This window comes from Bos grunniens, chromosome 7 (assembly GCF_055505025.1).
Source record: "Bos grunniens cultivar Pamir isolate PY7600 chromosome 7, Bosgru_T2T1.0, whole genome shotgun sequence".
NCBI lineage: Eukaryota > Metazoa > Chordata > Mammalia > Artiodactyla > Bovidae > Bos > Bos grunniens.
The window spans coordinates 91,157,306-91,176,610 of NC_141171.1; the positions used below are offsets into that span (position 1 = coordinate 91,157,306).

Here is a 19,305-nt window from a genome sequence, read left to right on the forward strand (position 1 = left end):
ATGGGATTCTCCAGATAACAATGCTGTAGTGGGTTGCCATTTCATAACTGTTATAGGATATGATCATTTTAATAGGTAAAAATTGAGTTAGGATTGATTCCTTGGCTTATAAATATTAGACTTCTCCAGGGGCACAATGGTAAAGAATCTGCCTGCAATGCAGGAGATCCAAGAAATGCAGGTCCAATCCCTGGGTTGGGAAGATCCCCTGGAGGAGGAAATGACAACCCACTCCAGTATTCTGGCCTGGAGAATTCCATGGACAGAGGAGCCTGACAGACTACAGTCCACAGGCCCACAGAGTTGGACATGATTGAGCATGCATGCACACATAAATATTACTCCTTTCTCAGAGATGGCCTGACTCCCAAAGATTCTGTCTCTACCACACCTTGTTGATCTGAATTTTCCAAAATTTCTATAATCAACATGGTTTCTTTTACAACCCCATGTAAAAAAGGAAGTTCAGCTATTTCCTGTGGATGTTATATAATGAATATTTGTTATTGTTTAGTCCCTAGATCGTCTATAGATGACATTGTCATCTGTAATGAATATAGATGCTTCTATATTCTTCCATAATGAATAATGATGCTTCCCTGGTGGCTCAGACAGGAAAGAGTCTGCCTGCAATGCGGGAGACCCTGGTTCGATCCCTGGGTTGGGAAGGTTCCCTGGAGAAGGAAATGGTGACCCATTCCAGTATTCTTGCCTGGAAAATTTCATGGACAGAGGAGCCTGGTGGACTACAGTTCATGGGGATCACAAAGAGTTGGACATGTCTGAAGTGACTTAGCATACATAATGAATATAGATGGTATATAATTAATATCATGAATAAATGCTTCTGAGGCCACAATGCCAAGTTTGTATGCCAAAAATAATTTTTAAATACAAGGCTTTCTAGAGTTCATTAAAAATTTTAGAAACTACTTTTATAACAAATAAGATGTCAAGGAAAAATTATAGGTCTTTAAATGCTAAAGTAATACCATTCATTTAAGAACTATTTTAAGAGAAAGTACCTTGAGAGAAAAGACCTGAGCTAATTAAGTTTCCTTTAATGGCTTTTGTGGGAGACATTTTATTTTTTGTTGGTCTTTTGATCTTGATGGCAATCCTTAGACTTTAATTCATGGATATATAAACATGAAAGGCATATTTGATACAACATTTGGCTGGAATTGATCTACATAGTCATCTGAATAAATCTTCAAAAATCTGTCATGGCAACAAGAATGCAGAGCATAAACTCCTTGACACATGTGACCTGCTCATGTCGGAATTGTTTAAAACGTCTCTTTAGTTTCAGCCCAGTCCTTCCTAGTGGAGCTTTCTTTATCACTTCTCACTTTCATCCTTCTGGATGTTTATATCTAATAAGAACACACTTGTTTACTTGTTTCAGTTAAAATTATTTTTACATTTTTTTCACATTTCAAAAAAGCAAATATTCACTTTAATTTCCAAGTCAGATTATGTGTAGCAAATGTCTGTTTTTTTTTTCAAGACATGAATTATGTTCACAGGAATAAAATATCATTAACGATGCAAACTGAATTGTCTTTTTATCTGAGCTGTGAATCCTTGAGAGTAGAGAATGTATGTTTTGTTCACTATGATTATTTTTTTTGCTTAGAAAATAAGGATCAATAGCTACTGGTTATAAATGAATATCATACTTACATTATGAAAAATCAACCTAAATGACAGGGTGTCAAAATAATCTCAGTGACATAGGTGTATTCAAATTCTCTCTCATTTTTTAAAAGAATGCTTATTTTTTCTAGATATTGTAAAGTGGATATATGAAAAATAGAAATGAAGGAGCATAGAGTTGATCTCATCAAGCAAAACTCTGTTGTTCTTCTCTGTTCTTTCACATGTCATCACTTGACTTTTTCCTTGTTTCTAAATGGAATGATTTCCCCTTTATTTAAATCCTACAAAACAGCCAAGAGTCATGGAACATTTTGGTTCCTCTTCACTTGAGCACTGCTTGCGTTCATAAATTGCTTTCTAGGATGACATGCCTTTAGAGTCTTATAAATCATTAGTTGGTTATGGTTATAATTTGAGAAAGGGACAAGGTCTCACATTTCAGCACTCCCTGGGTATATAAGGATATTAAGATTTTTCTATCTAGCATAATCTAAGTCTAGTAGGACCTTTCGTCAATAGTAATTACTGGGATTCTGTTAGTCAACTTACAAATAAAAAGAGACTGTAGATTCATAGAACAAACTAATATAAAACCAATTTTGTCATATTTTTAGTAGATCATGCTCTAAATTAGGTGCTCCTTAGATATCTCAACTGTATGGACTAGTTAAACCAAACTCTAGGAAGTCCAGTGTCCCTATGCGTAAACTATACCCTTAAATCTTCCTTTCCCAGCATATCAAGTCACCTTGACACCATTGGTGAATTCTGCTTTTTCTTTGTCAGTGTAGCTGAAAATCTGGTTTGTTTCTAAACAAACCTCTATCAACTCACTGACTTCCTTGGTGAAATACTTCTTGGATACATCCTTTGGGCTAAGTTTCGATCACACTGAGGGCTTCCCTCATAGCTCAGTTTGTAAAGAGTTCACCCACAATGCAGGAGACCCTGGTTCGATTCCTGGATCAGGAAGATCTACTGGAGAAGGAATAGGCTACTTACTCCAGTATTCTTGGGCTTCCCTTGTGGCTCAGTGGGTAAAGAGTCCACCTGCAATGTGGTAGACCTGGGTTCAATCCCTGGGTTGGGAAGATCCCCTGGAGAAGGGAAAGGCTACCCATTCCAGTACTCTGGCCTGGAGAATTCCAAGGACTATGTCCTCCATGGGGTAGCAATGAGTAGGACAAGACTGAGTGACTTTCACTTTCACGTTCAATCACATTATCAAGACTTTGCTTAAAAGATGTTTGGAAAGTGTTAAGTGTTGTATGTCCATTGTTCTAACTACTCAAAAACCTTTAAAGACAGAAATATAGATAGAAACATAGACATTAGAGGCATTGAAAGAACAATTTATTTTCTGAGACATAGTCACCAAAAGTGGCCCCTGTTCAACCCTTTCTTTAAGAGAAAACGTTGGAGTTATGGATGGCATTATGAAAAGAAGAATTACAATGGTGAAACACTAAAAGATATTTTAAAATAATACCTCTTTTAATGTACTTGTTCCCCAAGGATGAGGGACCAGCCATGATCTTGTTTAGACTCATCCCCAAGCTTGCTCCATAAATGTAAGAACTCTGCTGTTTTTGTCCCAGGCGTATGCTAAATGCTTCTGTTATTCATAGGCTCGCATCTGTTTATATACTATCACATTGTCATGGGAAAGACCAAAATGGCAGTGAGAAATTAATCAGAGCTCTACTTAAGGTGAAACCTGAAGATTATTATATACATTCTAAATTGGCAAAATGTTATTTAGGCAAGTTCAGCATATCAGGTGAACTCTATATTTCTTTGGAGCCTACTGGCTCCTATTAGCTATCAGAAGAATGGCATACATGTATCTTACAGAAAGGTGTGATTGGACTTATCATGATTGACTGCTCTCTAGTCCCGTGGTCTAGTCAAGATTCATCCCAGAGCCCCACACAACAGTTGACATGTACCATACAGAGATAAACTGTATCTTCTTAGGGTTAGTATATTTTTGTTTTCAAGAGTGTTAAAGAAAGATAAGAATTGAGAAGTCTGTAACCATCCTGATCTTATTTCTATGGCCTGGAAAAATGTGCATAGTTTGTCTTTACTCTAGATTTTAAAAATATAAATAAATCAAAAAGGAATCCTGTTTTCTACTCTACTTCTAAAAGCAAGACTTAATAACATTTCATTCAGGGTTTGATCCTTTATACCAACACAAAAGGATAGATAATGTCCTAGAAGATTATCTCAAGGCAATAGCTTTTGCCATGTGTGTTTCATCATAGAACTTTTGCTCCATCCTTGACTGATGGTCATGTTCTGCTATAAGCAGGACAGTGACACCAGTCAACTCTACATCAGATCTGCTTCTTGAGGTTTGCAGAATTGTCCAATAAAGGTCATTCAATTCCTGAGAAAACACACTAAAATAGACTTTTCACAGGATTGGTGTTTTTATGAATATGGTGAAATTTTCCTAAGGTCTTTAAGCTATGCAATTAGGTACCTTTTTGAGATAGACTAGGCTGGATGGAAATAAAAACTAGTGGCCATTCAATGTAAAAAGATGAATAGTCTGACTCTGAAGTCTTACTTTGGTAGAAAATGACTTGTTTTTCATGCCATCAAAATCAAAACTGCTGATCAATGGAGAAATGAAGTTAGCTCAAAAAAAAAAAAATCTCCTTTTCTGACACTGTTTATAAGAAGACATACTTGTGTTATATCATTGAACAAGACAGACTTTTCTCTAAATCATCTGTTGTGATCTGGCATCTTAAAATGGAAACTATTTTTTTTCATAATCTATTAGTTTTTTTTTTTTTATGATTGACAAATTTAATTTTCTTGGGCTCCAAAATCACTGAGCATGGTGGTTGCAGCCATGAAATTAAAAGAAGCTTGCTCCTTGGAAGAAAAGCTATGACAAATCTAGATAGCATGTTAAAAAGTAGAGACATCACTTTGCCAACAAAGGTCTGTCTAGTCAAGGCTATGGTTTTTCCAGTAATCATGTATAGATGTGAGAACTAGACTGTAAAGAAGGTTGAGCGCCAAAGAATTGATGGTTTTGAACTGTGGTGCTGGAGAAGACTCTTGAGAGTTCCTTGCACTGCAAGGAGATCTGACCAGTCATTCCTAATGGAAATCTATCCTATATATTCTTTGGAAGGACTAATGCTGAAGCTGAAGGTCCAATATGTTTGCCACCTGATGTGAAGAGTCAACTGACTGGAAAAGACTCTAATGCTGGGAAAGATTGACGGCAGAAGAAAAGGGGGTGGCATAGGATGAGATGCTTAAATAGCATCACTGACTCAATGGACTTGAGTTTGAGCAAACTCAGGGAGATGGTGAAGGACAGGGAAGCCTGGCATGCTGCAGTCCTTTGGATTGCAGAGGTGAACATTACTTAGTGACTGAACAGCAACAACAATTGGCGTAAATAGTTAAAAAAAAGAGGTTAAAAATAAATCTATAAGTTTCTCTTTCCTAAAAAACAGTAACAAAATGCACCATTTATATCCTTCAAATTAATTATTTAATTGATAAAAAAGACTGCTTAAAGGCTTGGTCAATGTAAACGTGGCATAATTATTGTGTTGGGGAGCTTTTTTTGTTTTAATTAGAAAATAAAAATATTTGAAAATTTCTTTTGCCTATTGATTTTACCCTGGGATATTTGTGAAAATAGTTGCATTGATAATTCATAGATGAAGGAAGTTTCTTCTTAATATATCAAGATACTTTTACAATAATTTTTTTTTTCTTGCTGTTGTTTCCCCATCTCTTATCCCTGTCTTGCTGCCAGTTCCTATGTCCCCTCCCCATAAAGAGTTTGCTGACTTTGGAGAATTGTTTCTCTCCAGAGTCAGCATGTAGTGAGTTGATTTTTTTAAAAATTTATTTATTTTTAATTGGAGGATAATTGCTTTATAATACTGTGTTGGTTTCTCGCATGAAACAATATGAATCAACCATAGGTATATGTATGTTACCTCCCTCTTGAATCTCCCTCCCACCTCCCACTCCAATCCACTGCTCTAGTTTGATTATTATAACATATCCAGAAAGAAGCTTATACAAGGTCTTACATGCAGGACAAAAGGATACCTCTAAAGACTTCTTGACAGATTGGCTACCTAATTTGTGGGCCCACAAATTGAAATGAAATGAAAGTGCAGAATTTCTTGTTCATAAATGATGAGGAATTTTAAGATGGTGACAGCAGAGCATTAGAGCAAGTGAGGGCCCTTTGTGACTGACTGTGTGGGTCAATGCCTATGAAGCTGATCCTGGCTCCTTGTTCTGGAGGCCTCTTAACTCTTCTCTTTCTCTGCTCTTTACATCACCGAGGAACATTTATTCCCTCATTTATCATAGAATTTGTATTTTCTGTCCCTTCAGTAGTTAGGATCCTTAATTTCGCCTTTCTGTCATTTTTGGATTCATATGTTGCCTAGAAACTGTCCACAGTATCTTTTTTGACAACTTATTCCAGTATATCTTTGTTTCTTTTTTTAATGTATTTTTTTTAAATTTTATTTTATTTTTAAACTTTACATAATTGTATTAGTTTTGCCAAATATCAAAATGAATCCATCCCTCTGGGTCATCCCAGTGCACTAGCCCCAAGCATCCAGTATCGTGCATCGAACCTGGACTGGCATCTCGTTTCATACATGATATTTTACATGTTTCAATGCCGTTCTCCCAAATCTTCCCACCCTCTCCCACAGAGTCCATAAGACTGTTCCATACATCAGTGTCTCTTTTGCTGCCTTGTACACAGGGTTATTGTTATCATCTTTCTAAATTCCATATATATGCGTTAGTATACTGTATTGGTGTTTTTCCTTCTGGCTTACTTCACTCTGTATAATAGGCTCCAGTTTCATCCACCTCATTAGAACTGATTCAAATGAATTCTTTTTAATGGCTGAGTAATACTCCATTGTATATATGTACCACAGCTTTCTTATCCATTCATCTGCTGATGGACATCTAGGTTGCTTCCATGTCCTGGCTATTATAAACAGTGCTGCGATGAACATTGGGTACACGTGTCTCTTTCCCTTCTGGTTTCCTCAGTGTGTATGCCCAGCAGTGGGATTGCTGGATCATAAGGCAGTTCTATTTCCAGTTTTTTAAGGAATCTCCACACTGTTCTCCATATGATTCAACCACTTGTTTGGTTTTCTTCTTTCCGTTGAAAGCAGATTTTTCTCCTACCCCACCTTGTGTGATCTGGTTCCCACACCGTGTTCTTTGTCCTTCATCCAACACTTTTATTGCCTTGATTGTGGGGCTCTGGGATGAACCTTGACTGGACCGTAGGACTAGAGAGCAGTCCCAGCGTTCCATTACCCTCACAGGCCACTTTCCCTGAGGATTCCCTCAGATGCTCTCAGGTTATAGAGAGATCTAAGAAACAAATATGCACTTTAAATTTCCAGATGTGGTTTAGTTTTGCATTTATGACCTCATTTCTACTTTTATGTGACCTGAACTAGACACTCACTTAGAAGGAGACTAAGGTTCCCTTTCATCATCACCAGGAACTCTTAAGAAAACTTGAAACCTTTGGCTTTTTTGTTATTTGTTTTTATCTCTCCTGGGCCCCACCAAGTCTCTTCTAGCTCTGTAGATCAAAAACTAATTCTCAAGGAGGAAGAGGAGGACAGCTCAACAGAAAAGGAAAAGGATGTTTTTAAAAGTGTATACCCTAGTTCAGCACCTCAAGTACTCAACCTGGACAAGTAAGGCCAAGGAACCAAAGAACATATCAAGATTCTTTTCAGTATTATCTCTTCTAGCAGTTAGGTCATCTTCTCCAGACAGCAGTTCAAGGATCTGAGCCAAGGAGATGAGTGAGGTTATTTGTAATTCATCCAGCCCTTTATGTTCCAAAAATAGTTTTAAGTGTCTAAGTTCAGTCGCTCAGTCATGTCTGACTCTTTGTGACCCCATGAATCGCAGCACGCCAGGCCTCCCTGTCCATCACCAACTCCCGGAGTTCACTGAGACTCACGTCCATCGAGTCAGAGATGCCATCCAGCCATCTCATCCTCTGTCGTCCCCTTCTCCTCCTGCCCCCAATCCCTCTCAGCATCAGAGTCTTTTCCAATGAGTCAACTCTTCGAATGAGGTGGCCAAAGTACTGGAGTTTCAGCTTTAGCATCATTCCCTCCAAAGAACACCCAGGGCTGATCTCCTTCAGAATGGACTGGTTGGATCTCCTTGCAGTACAAGGGACTCTCAAGAGTCTTCTCCAACACCACAGTTCAAAAGCATCAATTCTTTGGCGCTCAGCTTTCTTCACAGTCCAACTCTCACATCCATACATGACCACTGGGAAAACCATAGCCTTGACTAGACGGACCTTTGTTGGCAAAATAATGTCTCTGCTTTTGAATATACTGTCTAGGTTGGTCATAACTTTTCTTCCAAGGAGTAAGCGTCTTTTAATTTCATGGATGCAGTCACCATCTGCAGTGATTTTGGAGCCCCCCAAAATAAAGTCTGACACTGTTTCCACTGTTTCCCCATCTATTTCCTAAAGCAGCTTCTTAATTCCTCCCAGTAACCCAATAAGGTAAGACAGGTAGTGATAATCAGTTTTTGTTTGTAAGGAAACTGAGCCTCATGTGACTTGTTTTTTCCAAAGTCACAAAATGAGGGATGGAATGGGGAGGGAGGTGGGAGGGGGATTCAGAATGGGGGACACATGTACACCCATGGCTGATTCATGTGAATGTATGGCAGAAACCACTACAATATTGTAAAGTAATTAGCCTGCAATTCAAATAAGTAAATTAAACAATTTGAGAACTCAGAATTCTCCATTACCTAATTAAAAAATATTGTTGCTGTCATCAAGATATTTACCAGTAGAAAAAAAATTATGTCACTTTTGTCACAGATGTCCATATTATCTCTCTAGGTTAGTATCATCTGCGTCTCTAACATAATTTGCTATATTCTACTCCTTTCCAATTCTCATCATTCCTAAATATGATAATTCTTTAGTTTATATGCTTATAATTTTAAAAAATAAATTCCTTTTTAAGCATTTGAGGTTAATTCTTAGATATTCATTATTTTGATAGTGAGGCAAAATAGTAACTTATTATTGCAATTTTGAGCTGAACTGATAACTAAAGTTTCCATATGTGATTGGGTATTGGGTGCCACATGTGATCTCTCAGTCACTTTTAATACTTTTTTGCCATGAGCTATTTTTTAGCATTAAGTATCATCTTGCACTTAGATGGGGATCTGAAGATTGTACAGTTGCTTAGTTATTTGCTTTTTTCATTGCTTCCCATTTAAGCCAATGACTAAATGAATAATTAGGACTTCGGTTGTGTGAAATAACGTGTTTTATTTGGCATGGACCCTAATGATCAGATAATGAACAGCTTCATTCCTATCAAGAGGATATTCTAAGGGATGGTTTCATTTCTTAATGTTGACCCTCACTCTGAGAGGCAGGCTGCTCTAATCATGATAGTTAATGACCAATAAGTGGCCATTTGTCACATTTTCATTCTTTATTCCAGGCCCCAGCCAATCTCTAACATAAAGGATTCAAGCTATGATGAAATGCTTTAACAGGTAATGATGAGAGAGATGATGAGAATTTTTAGGGCAGGGTTCATGCTCCATATGTTCACTGTAGTAATCAAGTTGAAAAATAGTAGTTTAGTTCCAAGGCACTACACAGTTTCATTTACTGGATGTTTATTGACTACCTTACATGTAAGTTGCAACAGTTGAAAAAGAAATGCATTTCAAGGCACAAATCTCTGCCTCGAATAATTCTATAGTAGGAAGTCAAGTTCTGATCAAAATTTAAATAAAATAGTCCACGATCTACTTGGGACCTGTGTGCAAAAAATATAAATTCAAAGGAAATATCAGAAGTCTCTGAAAGGTATGAAGACTTTTGAGTTATGTCTTATGTACCCTTGGCTTCTGCATACTTGACTTTAAATATAAACATAACCCAACATTTGAAAAGTTCACAGTTAAATTGTGGAAGTTCATTAACTGCATGATTAAAGCTGATTTGTTATGTTTCAATTTCCATAATCCATTTACAATCCATTTATCCATTTAAAATCTCTAAATTAGCAGTTTTCTCTGCTTCTATTATTCAGGTCATTGCATCTTAGGTAAGCTAAATGTTTAAGTGCTCCCTGTAAAGAAAGCAAACAAAATTTAAATATCTGCCATAGGAAGGTCAAAACAAGGAAAGTAATCAGCAGTCTGAATAGAAAACTTCTATTAGTTTTTTATTTCATCTTTCCCACCTCATCACCATAAATAATTACAACTGAGTAAATAAAATTTTGTAAAATATTTTCTTTTAAAACAAATATTTTAATTCTAAAAGAGAAATTGTAATGTGTAAAACTTAGGTCATTTGGATTCCTTTGGCACATAGTATTATCAATAACAGGCACTAAAAGAGGCCTTTTAGTTTATTTTCATTTTAAATTTTAGTTGGAAAATGCATCATGAGAAAGAATATAGGATATATGGCACATCATATCCAATTGAAAAATGATGTAACATTTTATTCCTTATTAAATATTTTCCTCTAATTTATATTTTGCACTATTGATTAGATAGAAGAACACACATAAGTGGAAATCAATAAAATGCAAAGCATCATTGGTTTCCAAGTGTTAACCTCTCAAAAAGGGGTCTTTGTAACAAGAGAGAATTAACAGTTCATAAATTCTTTTTTTAAAAGAAATTTTCTAAAGTTACAGAAAATATCAAAATATAAAATTATTGACTATATTTTTAAGCATTAAGAGAAGTTTTATGAGAACTTTTTGATTCTTTTAAAGAAATATGTATTTACTTAGTTTCTGCTGTGTGTGTCAGACTTTGTAGGATATACAAATATCTTTCCTAAGAATCTTAAAATCAAATAGGAGAAGTAAAATGTCAATATAAGTAACTTCAGTAGTATGTAGAACACACACACACAAAACATAATTGAGGAACACAAAAAGTAATATGAATACCGAAAGATGCAGGTATCACTCCCAGCTGGTGTGACGGGGAGTGAGCTGAATCACCAGAGATTCTAACGATGAAATGCCAGGGCACTGACATGGACGTTTTAGTGATGAAAGTATAAAGGAAAGTGTTAGTCACTCAATCATGTCTGACTCTTTGCATCCCCATGTAGAGTGAGCTAAATCATCAAAGATTTCACAGATCAAGTGGTGGTGTACCGAGATGGTCCATTTACGGATGACATACGTCAAATTTAGAGGTGCCACTCTACAGAAACGAAGGGCATAGTGACATTCTGACTGACTGAGACGAAGTGGAATTGAAGATCAGGAGTTGAAAACTTTTGAAAAATATGTGTGTGAGTTTATGTATAGAGAGCCTTGAATGCCAAATTAAAAGAATGAATATATATCAATATATCAATGAATAAAATGCTTTACTATTTCTGCTGTACTAAATCTGTGGCTATTTAAAAAATCGAGGCAGCAAGGTCTTACGCCTCAGAAAGCTCACTTTAGGCATTGTGTAGATGCCATAAAAATCAGGAATGGAGTAGGTTAGATGATTATTAACCAGTGGAGGTGATGGAATTCCAGTTGAGCTATTTCAAATCTTAAAAGATGATGCTTTTCAAGTGCTGCATTAAATATGCCAGCAAATTTGGAAAACTCAGTAGTGGCCACAGGACTGGAAAAGGTCAGATTTCATTCCAGTCCTAAAGAGAAGCAATGCCAAAGAATGTGTGAACGACCGCATAATTGCACTCATCTCACATGCTAGCAAAGTAATGCTCAAAATTCTCCAAGCCAGGCTTCAAAGTACGTGAATCAAGAACTTGCAGATGTTCAATCTGGATTTAGAAAAGGCAGAGGAATCAGAGATCAAATTGCCAACATCTGTTGGATTGTTGAAAAAGAAAGAGAATACCAGAAAAACATCTGCTGCTGCTAAGTCGCTTCTGTCGTGTCCGACTCTGTGCGACCCCAGTGACGGCAGCCCACCAGGCTTCCCTGTCCATCTACTTCTTCTCTATTGACTATGCCAAAGCCTCTGACTGTGTAGATCACAGCAAACTGTGGAAAATTCTTCTAAGAGGTGAGAATACCAGACCATCTGACTGGCCTCCTGAGAAATCTGTATGCAGGTCAAGAAGCAACAGTTAGAACTGGACATAGAACCAAAGACTAGTTCCAAATTGGGAAAGGAGTATTTCAAGGCTGTATATTGTCACCCTGCTTATTTAACTTATATGTAGAGTACATTATATGAAATGCCAGGCTGGATGAAGTACAAGCTGGAATCAAGATTTCTGGGAGAAGCATCAATAACCTCAGATATGCAGATGACACCACCCTTATGTTAGAAAGTGAAGACCTAAAGAGCCTCTTGATGAAAGTGAAAGAGGAGAGTGAAAAAGTTGGCTTAAAACTCAGCATTCAAAAAACAAAGATCATGGCATCTGGTCCCATCACTTCATGGCAAATAGATGGGGAAACAGTGGAAACAGTGACAGACTTTATTTTTTTGGGGCTCCCAAATCACTGCAGATGGTGACTGCAGCCATGAAATTAAAAGATGCTTGCTCCTTGGAAGAAAAGTCATGACAAACTTAGCATATTAAAAAGGACAGACATTACTTTGCTGACAAAGGTCCATATAGTCAAAGCTGCGGTTTTTCCAGTAGTCATGGATGGATGTAAGAGCTGGACTATAAAGAAAGCTGAGTGCCGAAGAATTGATGCTTTTAAACTGTTGTGTTGAGAAAAACTCTTGAGAGTCCCTTGGACAGAAAGGAGATCCAACCAGTCCATCCTAAAGGAAATCAGTCCTGAATATCCTTTGGAAGGACTGATGCTGAAGCTGAAGCTCCAATATTTTGGCCACCTGATGTGAAGAACTGACTCATTGGAAAAGACCTGATGCTGGGAAAGATAGAGGGCAGGAGGAGAAGGGGACGACAGAGGATGAGATGTTTGAATGGCATCATTAACTTAATGGACGTGAGTTTGAGTAAGCTCTGGCAGTTGGTGATGGACAGGGAAGCCTGGCGTGCTGCAGTCCGTGGGGTTGCAAAGAGTCAGACACGACTGAGCAACTGAACTGAACTGTAGAGAGCATTTCTAAGTGGAATGAGGCTTTTTTTTTTTTTTCAGGACTCACGCTAATGTTCTAATTTCATGTAAGTGAAGGTACTTCTGACATGGAGTAGTCACTAGAATGATTTATTTCTTTTCTCTGCACGACTGCATTCACTAATGAGGCCAGGGGCATGGTGTCAGACCACGCAAGTTCCAATGTTCTGCCCTTCCAAAGGTGATCTTCTCAGCAGCTCGAGATCATAGCAGGAGAGAATAAGTGATAGCAAGGACTTGGGTGAGAGGGGAGAGCGTGATGGAAGATGGGAAGAAAGATTTTTTTTTGAAATTAAAGAATGGAATAAATTGGTAAAAAATATTAATACAGCAGTTTTAGACTGAGGGACTATGACACACTTGAATGCTAAATTATTGCTGTAAAATTCTGCTGCTGAATTATTAAAGTAATTTGACTTTTCTTCTTATGGTAGGCAGAATTCTAAGATATCCCCTAAGATTCCTACTGGCTGAAGGGCATGTCCTGTATAGTTCCTTCTCCTTGAGGGTAGATGGGACTTCTGAGTTGTGAGGCTGTCTCTCTCGTGAGTAAATTAAATTATATGGTAAAAGTGATGGAATTTTTGCAGTTGTGATTATGACTCCTGTAATTAGTTAACTTCGAGTCATTCAGAATTCTGAGTGAGCTTGAACTAATCAGACGAGCTCTTAAAAAAGGGTCTAGAATTCAGAAATGCTCTCTGCTGTTGGATTTGAAGGATACTGCTAATTCTAGGGACAGCGGGAAGGCAATTGAGGCTTCAGGGGACAGAGGAAAAGTAGATGCTTCAGAGGACAGCAATCGGGAGGTGGCAACAAAAGTAACAGATTCCAAACAAAGGCCAGAAGTGGAGTTTTAATAAAGCATTTGAACAGCAATCTGAAGTAGAGGATTTATTTGGCAAAAACAGAATGATGTTCAGCAACATGGAACTGAACATTATTTTTCATGCAAAGTTAAAAAAGTGGTCACTTCTTCCTGACCACTTGCCCAGTCTCTATCTCTTCGAGAGAGACAGGCTTCATCTAAATTATTTCATCTGATTGATGATTGTCATTTATAACTGTATTGCTACTTCTGTCTCCGGTATGCCTTTGGAAAAGGTGAATGGATTCATTACATATTCTAATATATTGTCTATAGATTATATGATAAAGTCAAGCATGTATCAGCTGATACTTTTTAAGTTGACCTGTCTTTATATTTAGGAATGTGTCTTAATAGTAGGTTCTCCTGGTGGCTCAGATGGTAAAGAATCTGCCTGCAATGCAGAAGACACGTGTTCAATCCCAGTGTCGGGAAGATCCCCTAGAGAAGGAAATGGCAACCCACTCCAGTATTCTTGCCTGGAGAATCCCATGGACAGAGAAGCCTGTCGGACTACAGTCCATGGGGTCACAAAGAGTTGGACATGACTGACTGACTATAACTCACCCTGGATTGGAAGAGTAAGACACCATGAGTTATCCAGCTGCAGATAAATGAATTCTGCCAATGACTGCATGAGCTTAGAAGAGGATCTCAAGCCTCAGATAAGACCATGGCTCTGGCTGACGTCTTGTTTACTGCCTTGTCAAATCCCAAGCAAAGGACCCAGCTAAGAATGGTCCAGACTTCTAATCTGTAGAAACTGTGAGATAACTTACATTTCTTTTCCCTACGTTGCTAAGCCTGTGGTAGTTCGTCACACAGCAATACAAATTTAACATGTTCCTCATTGGATAAATGCTCTGAGAACAGCAGGATGGGCATCATATATACGGAAAATACTTTTACTAAAAATTGAGTGAGAACCCATTGTCATTGCTCAGTGGCTTAGTTCACCTAAACGTATTCAGGCAAGTAGACTTATTTCCCCCAACATCTGGATGTTACTTTTCAGAGTTAGGTGTAGTTTGGGACAGAGTAGTTCATCAGCTAGGGCATAACATGGCCATGTGATACTGTGACAGAGAAAAAATATACCCCTCTTTATCTCACTTAATGATCATTGGGAAATGATCATTGGTTTGCTAAAGGGAGAAAATGGGCTATTTTGGTTAGAAATGGACATGGGTTCGTTAACATTATCAGTTAATTTATTATGAAACTCTATAATTCATTCTACCTCTTTGCTTCTGTCTGGAAAGCATTTTCTTATATTGCACTGAAGAATGTAATTAAGAGCTGAATCAATCATTGGTGTATCGTAGAGATAGAAATAATGGTTATTAGTTTTATGACTTAGCAGGTAAAGAATTAGTCTGCAAAGCAGGAGACACAGGAGATGCAGGTTCAATCCTTGGGTCAGGAAGATTCCATGGAGAAGGAAATAGCAACCCCACTCCAGTATTCTTGCCTGAAAAATCCCATGGACAGAGGAGCCTGGAGGGCTACATCCAAATGCCTGCAAAGAGTTGGACACAGCCGAGTGACTAAGCACACACACGCACTGCTCCTTTCCTGCCAGCTTTCCTACTTGATTCTAAAATAATAAAAATTGATTCTTAAAAAGGATGAATAAATTAACAAAAACACTGTAAGAAGAGTAAAGTTCCAAAGTTATACTAAGAAACAGCTTGGCAGTTTTTTAGGAATGAAGAGAAAATAGGGTGGTTCTCTATAGGGTATAGCACATGGAATTCATTTATAAGAAGTGCTTCAATGGGACAGCAGAAAGGTTTAGTAGTCCCCTAATTGTGTCCTCAGGAACATGAGCTTGGAAAGGTTGCTTTACCCTTTTCTTCTGAAGTCTAGATTTGAAGCCCCATGCCTTATTGTAGGAGAAGGAAATGGCACCCCTCTCCAGTACTCTTCCCTGGAAAATCCCATGGACAGAGGAGACTGGTGGGCTGCAGTCCATGGGGTCCCTAGGAGTCAGACACGATTGAGCGACTTCACTTTCACTTTTCACTTTCATGCACTGGAGAAGGAAATGGCAACCCACTCCAGTGTTCTTGCCTGGAGAATCCCAGGGACGGGGGAGCCTGGTGGGCTGTCATCTCTGGGGTTGCACAGAGTCGGACATGACTGAAGCGACTTAGCAGCCTTATTGTAACAATAGGAATGGAAATCAGATAGTAACAGAATCTCTCAAAAAATGGAATCAGAGGCTAAGAGGAGATATAGGAACCCAAACAGGGAAGGCAGAAGAGTAAGAGGAGGGAAGGAAAAAAAAGAGGGAGCAAGAGAGAAGGCATACCCTAGTGTCCTTTGATGAACATGTTCTGAACTGTCTCAGTTCAATTCAATGTTCAGTCCTGTCCACTCTTTGACCCCATGGGCTGTAGCATACCAGGCTTCCTTGTCCATAACCAATTCCCAGAGCTTGTTCAAACTCAGGTCCATCGAGTTGATGATGCCATCCAACCATCTCATCCTCTGTCGTCCCCTTCTCCTCCTGCCTTCAATCTTTCCCAGCTTCAGGGTCTTTTCCAAGGAATCAGCTCTTTGCATCAGGTGGCCAAAGTATTGGAGTTTCAGCTTCAACCTCAGTCCTTCCAATGAATATTCAGGACTGATTTCCTTTAGGGTGGACTGGTTGCATCTCCTTGCAGTCCAAGGGACTCTCAAGAGCCTTCTCCAACACCGCAGTTCAAAAGCATCAATTCTTCAGTGCTCAGCTTTCTTTATAGTCCAACTCTCACATGACCCCACAGTGAGAGATTTTCTTTGCCCTCATCTACCATGTTCCTTCCTGAATAATATCAAATTCAATATTTTTCGTCTTCACGGGGAACTAAAGTTTACAAGTCATTTTTACTGGAATTATGACATTTTAGGGTACAAAGTATATACATGCACGCTTTCATATTCAGTTAGCCTTATTTAGCTTAAAGTTTCTCATCCTCTGCATTGTTTTCCTACAACCACATGTTGACTAGCTACGGCCTTTGGGTCATTCTAATGTTTCAGGATACCACCCTTGTACTTCTCATCCCACCTAAGCCAGAAGCTCAAGGTATTTTTTTAAACAATTTTCTAATTGGGTTATAGGTAATTTACAGTGTTGTGTTAGTTTCAAGTGTTCAGCAAAGTGAATGCTATACATATATCTATTCTTTTTCTGATTCTTTTCCTGTATAGGCTGTCACAGAATATTGAGTAGAGTTTCCTATTCTGTAAAATAGGTTCTTGTTGTTTATCTACTTTATATATAATTGTAATGTGTATATGTTAATTTCAAACCTTTAATTTATCTCCTTCTTCCTCCATGCCCTACTAAAAGTACTTTTACCACGTGCTTTGTCCTGAAAAGGTAGTGTACTTTCTCTTTGGTCTCTATTGTTTTTATGACAAAAATATTATCCTTTAATTATCTATATGTGAATTCATTTATATGTTCTGCAGAGAAATGTGAATACAAATACTTCTCACAGAGCAATGTCATTGGTAACAAATACATTGAGTTGTGCAGGAAACCAAGGTCGTGTTTCACTGAGCTTGAAGATGGGAGCCTATTCCAGGCCTCTGACCACAGAAAGTTTGTTGTCACGTCTTGGCCTATCCGTGCTTTTAAAAATTCTTTGTCCCTTGTCTAAAGTGGTATCCAATGCAGGGCCATGACCTGCAGTAATCATACTCTTCCTCTGGAATCTCAATGTGTAACTTCTTTGAAATAAATTTTGTTCCCCATGCTCTCCATCACCCTCTGTTCTCTGCCTGAATCCAATAGCTTTGCTGTGTCAAAATCATGAGTCTCTAATCACAATCCATCAGGAAACCACTCGAGATAAATTTTTCTTGGATATGCTGTCTTTAAAAAGGAACACCAGAATAGGATGTGAACATCCCTGTTACTATTATTATGTGGTTATTCAGATTCCTATCACCCCTGTTCTTTTATTTTTTTTAAATACTATATTTTTTTTGAAGAGGGAGAAATGCTTACCACACAATTAGAGGACAGTATACAATCTGGATAAAGGAATTTTTGAACTGTATGAAAGACTCCCTTAAAGCTGATATCCTTTTTAACAGTTCCATCAGTAGCTTGGTTGAAAATATGAAATGAACGCTCATTAAAAATATGCCTCATCAAAGCTTGAAGAGGGTATGGAAATATTTGAGGTCAGAATTAGGATTTAAAGAAAATGAATGATGGCTAAAATAATCAAAAGGAAATATAAGGATATATGTACATACTGAATTTGAGCCCAAAATGTCAATCGCATAAGTACAGGTTAGGGCAATACCTGGCTTGGGAACAGGTGTTCATCAATATTAATTAATAACAAAGCAAAACAAGAAACAGAATAAGCTATATCTGCTGCAGCTGCTAAGTCACTTCAGTCGTGTCCGACTCTGTGCAACCCCATATACGGCAGCCCACCAGGCTCTCCTGTCCCTGGTATTCTCCAGGCAAGAACACTGGAGTGGGTTGTCATTTCCTTCTCCAATGCATGAAAGTGAAAACTGAAAGTGAAGTCGCTCAGTCGTGTCTGACTCCTAGCGACCCCATGGACTGCAGCCCACCAGGCTCCTTGGTCCATGGGATTTTCTAGGCAAGAGTACTGACGTTGGGTGCCATTGCCTTCTCTGAATAAGCTACAGAGTTTCTACTTAAGCAGTAAGATGATGTTTTCTCTAAAATAGATTATGTAATCTTATCCTACATAATATTATTAAAAAGAATAAAATATCCTGGCAACCCACTCCAGTACTCTTGCCTGGAAACTCCCATGGACGGAGGAGCCTGGTAGGCTGCAGTCCATGGGATCGCTAAGAGTCTGGCACGACTGAGCGACTTCATTTTCCCTTTTGACTTTCATGCATTGGAGAAGGAAATGGCACCCCACTCCAGTACTCTTGCCTGGAAACTCCCATGGACAGAGGAGCCTGGTAGGCTGCCGTCTATGGGGTCGCACAGAGTTGGACATGACTGAAGCAACTTAGCAGCAGCAGCAGCAGCAGTAGCAAATATATATATATATACACAAGTATATTCATAATTTATATGTGTTGATATGAATTGTAGGGTGAGGCAAGGGAAACCACACAGAAAACCATCACATTGGTTAACTTTGGAGACAAGTTGTTTTTTTATCTAATCTTGCTTTGAAAATTTGAAGTTATAATTGCCATATATAAAATAATGTCAAGGGTATATAGAACTCCTAAAGAAGTAAAAATAATAGCATCTATATTTCTGTTATATTTGTATAGAAAACTACAGTTTATATTATATAATAAATTAACATTCTTAATTGAAATTATTCTTTAATTTTGACTTTAATTGTTTCCCTATAACTCTGTAAGATATGTAAGGCAGGACTTTTTTACTTTTAGGTGTTAATGTAAACTCGTAGAGGCAAAGTAACTTAATTTGATCTGAGTTCCAGTGATCATAACAATAACACAAATATGTCTTTCCAGAAGCACTGTTCTGGTTGAGTCAGATTAGCAACAGAGGAAGAGAAGCCTCATTTGGTATTCTGTGTTGAATGTATGCATGTCTAAATGGGAAAATATAATATACAGTGTAAAATAATATCTTAATGTATATTTTAT

At 37.9% G+C, this 19,305-nt stretch overlaps 1 protein-coding gene across 25 annotated transcripts in view; it reads left to right on the top strand.

Annotated features, from left to right (window-relative positions):
* Positions 1-19,305, top strand: part of LOC147369959 (uncharacterized) — a 650,726-nt gene that overhangs the window by 462,232 nt on the left and 169,189 nt on the right. Inside the window, exon 4 of one of the 25 annotated variants that reach the window (XR_015168201.1) lies at positions 9,210-9,264. The exons of the other annotated variants lie outside the window; for them this stretch is intronic. The gene's annotated coding sequence lies outside the window, so the exon portion shown is untranslated. The remainder of the gene's footprint in view (positions 1-9,209; positions 9,265-19,305) is intronic. 25 annotated transcript variants of the gene reach the window in all.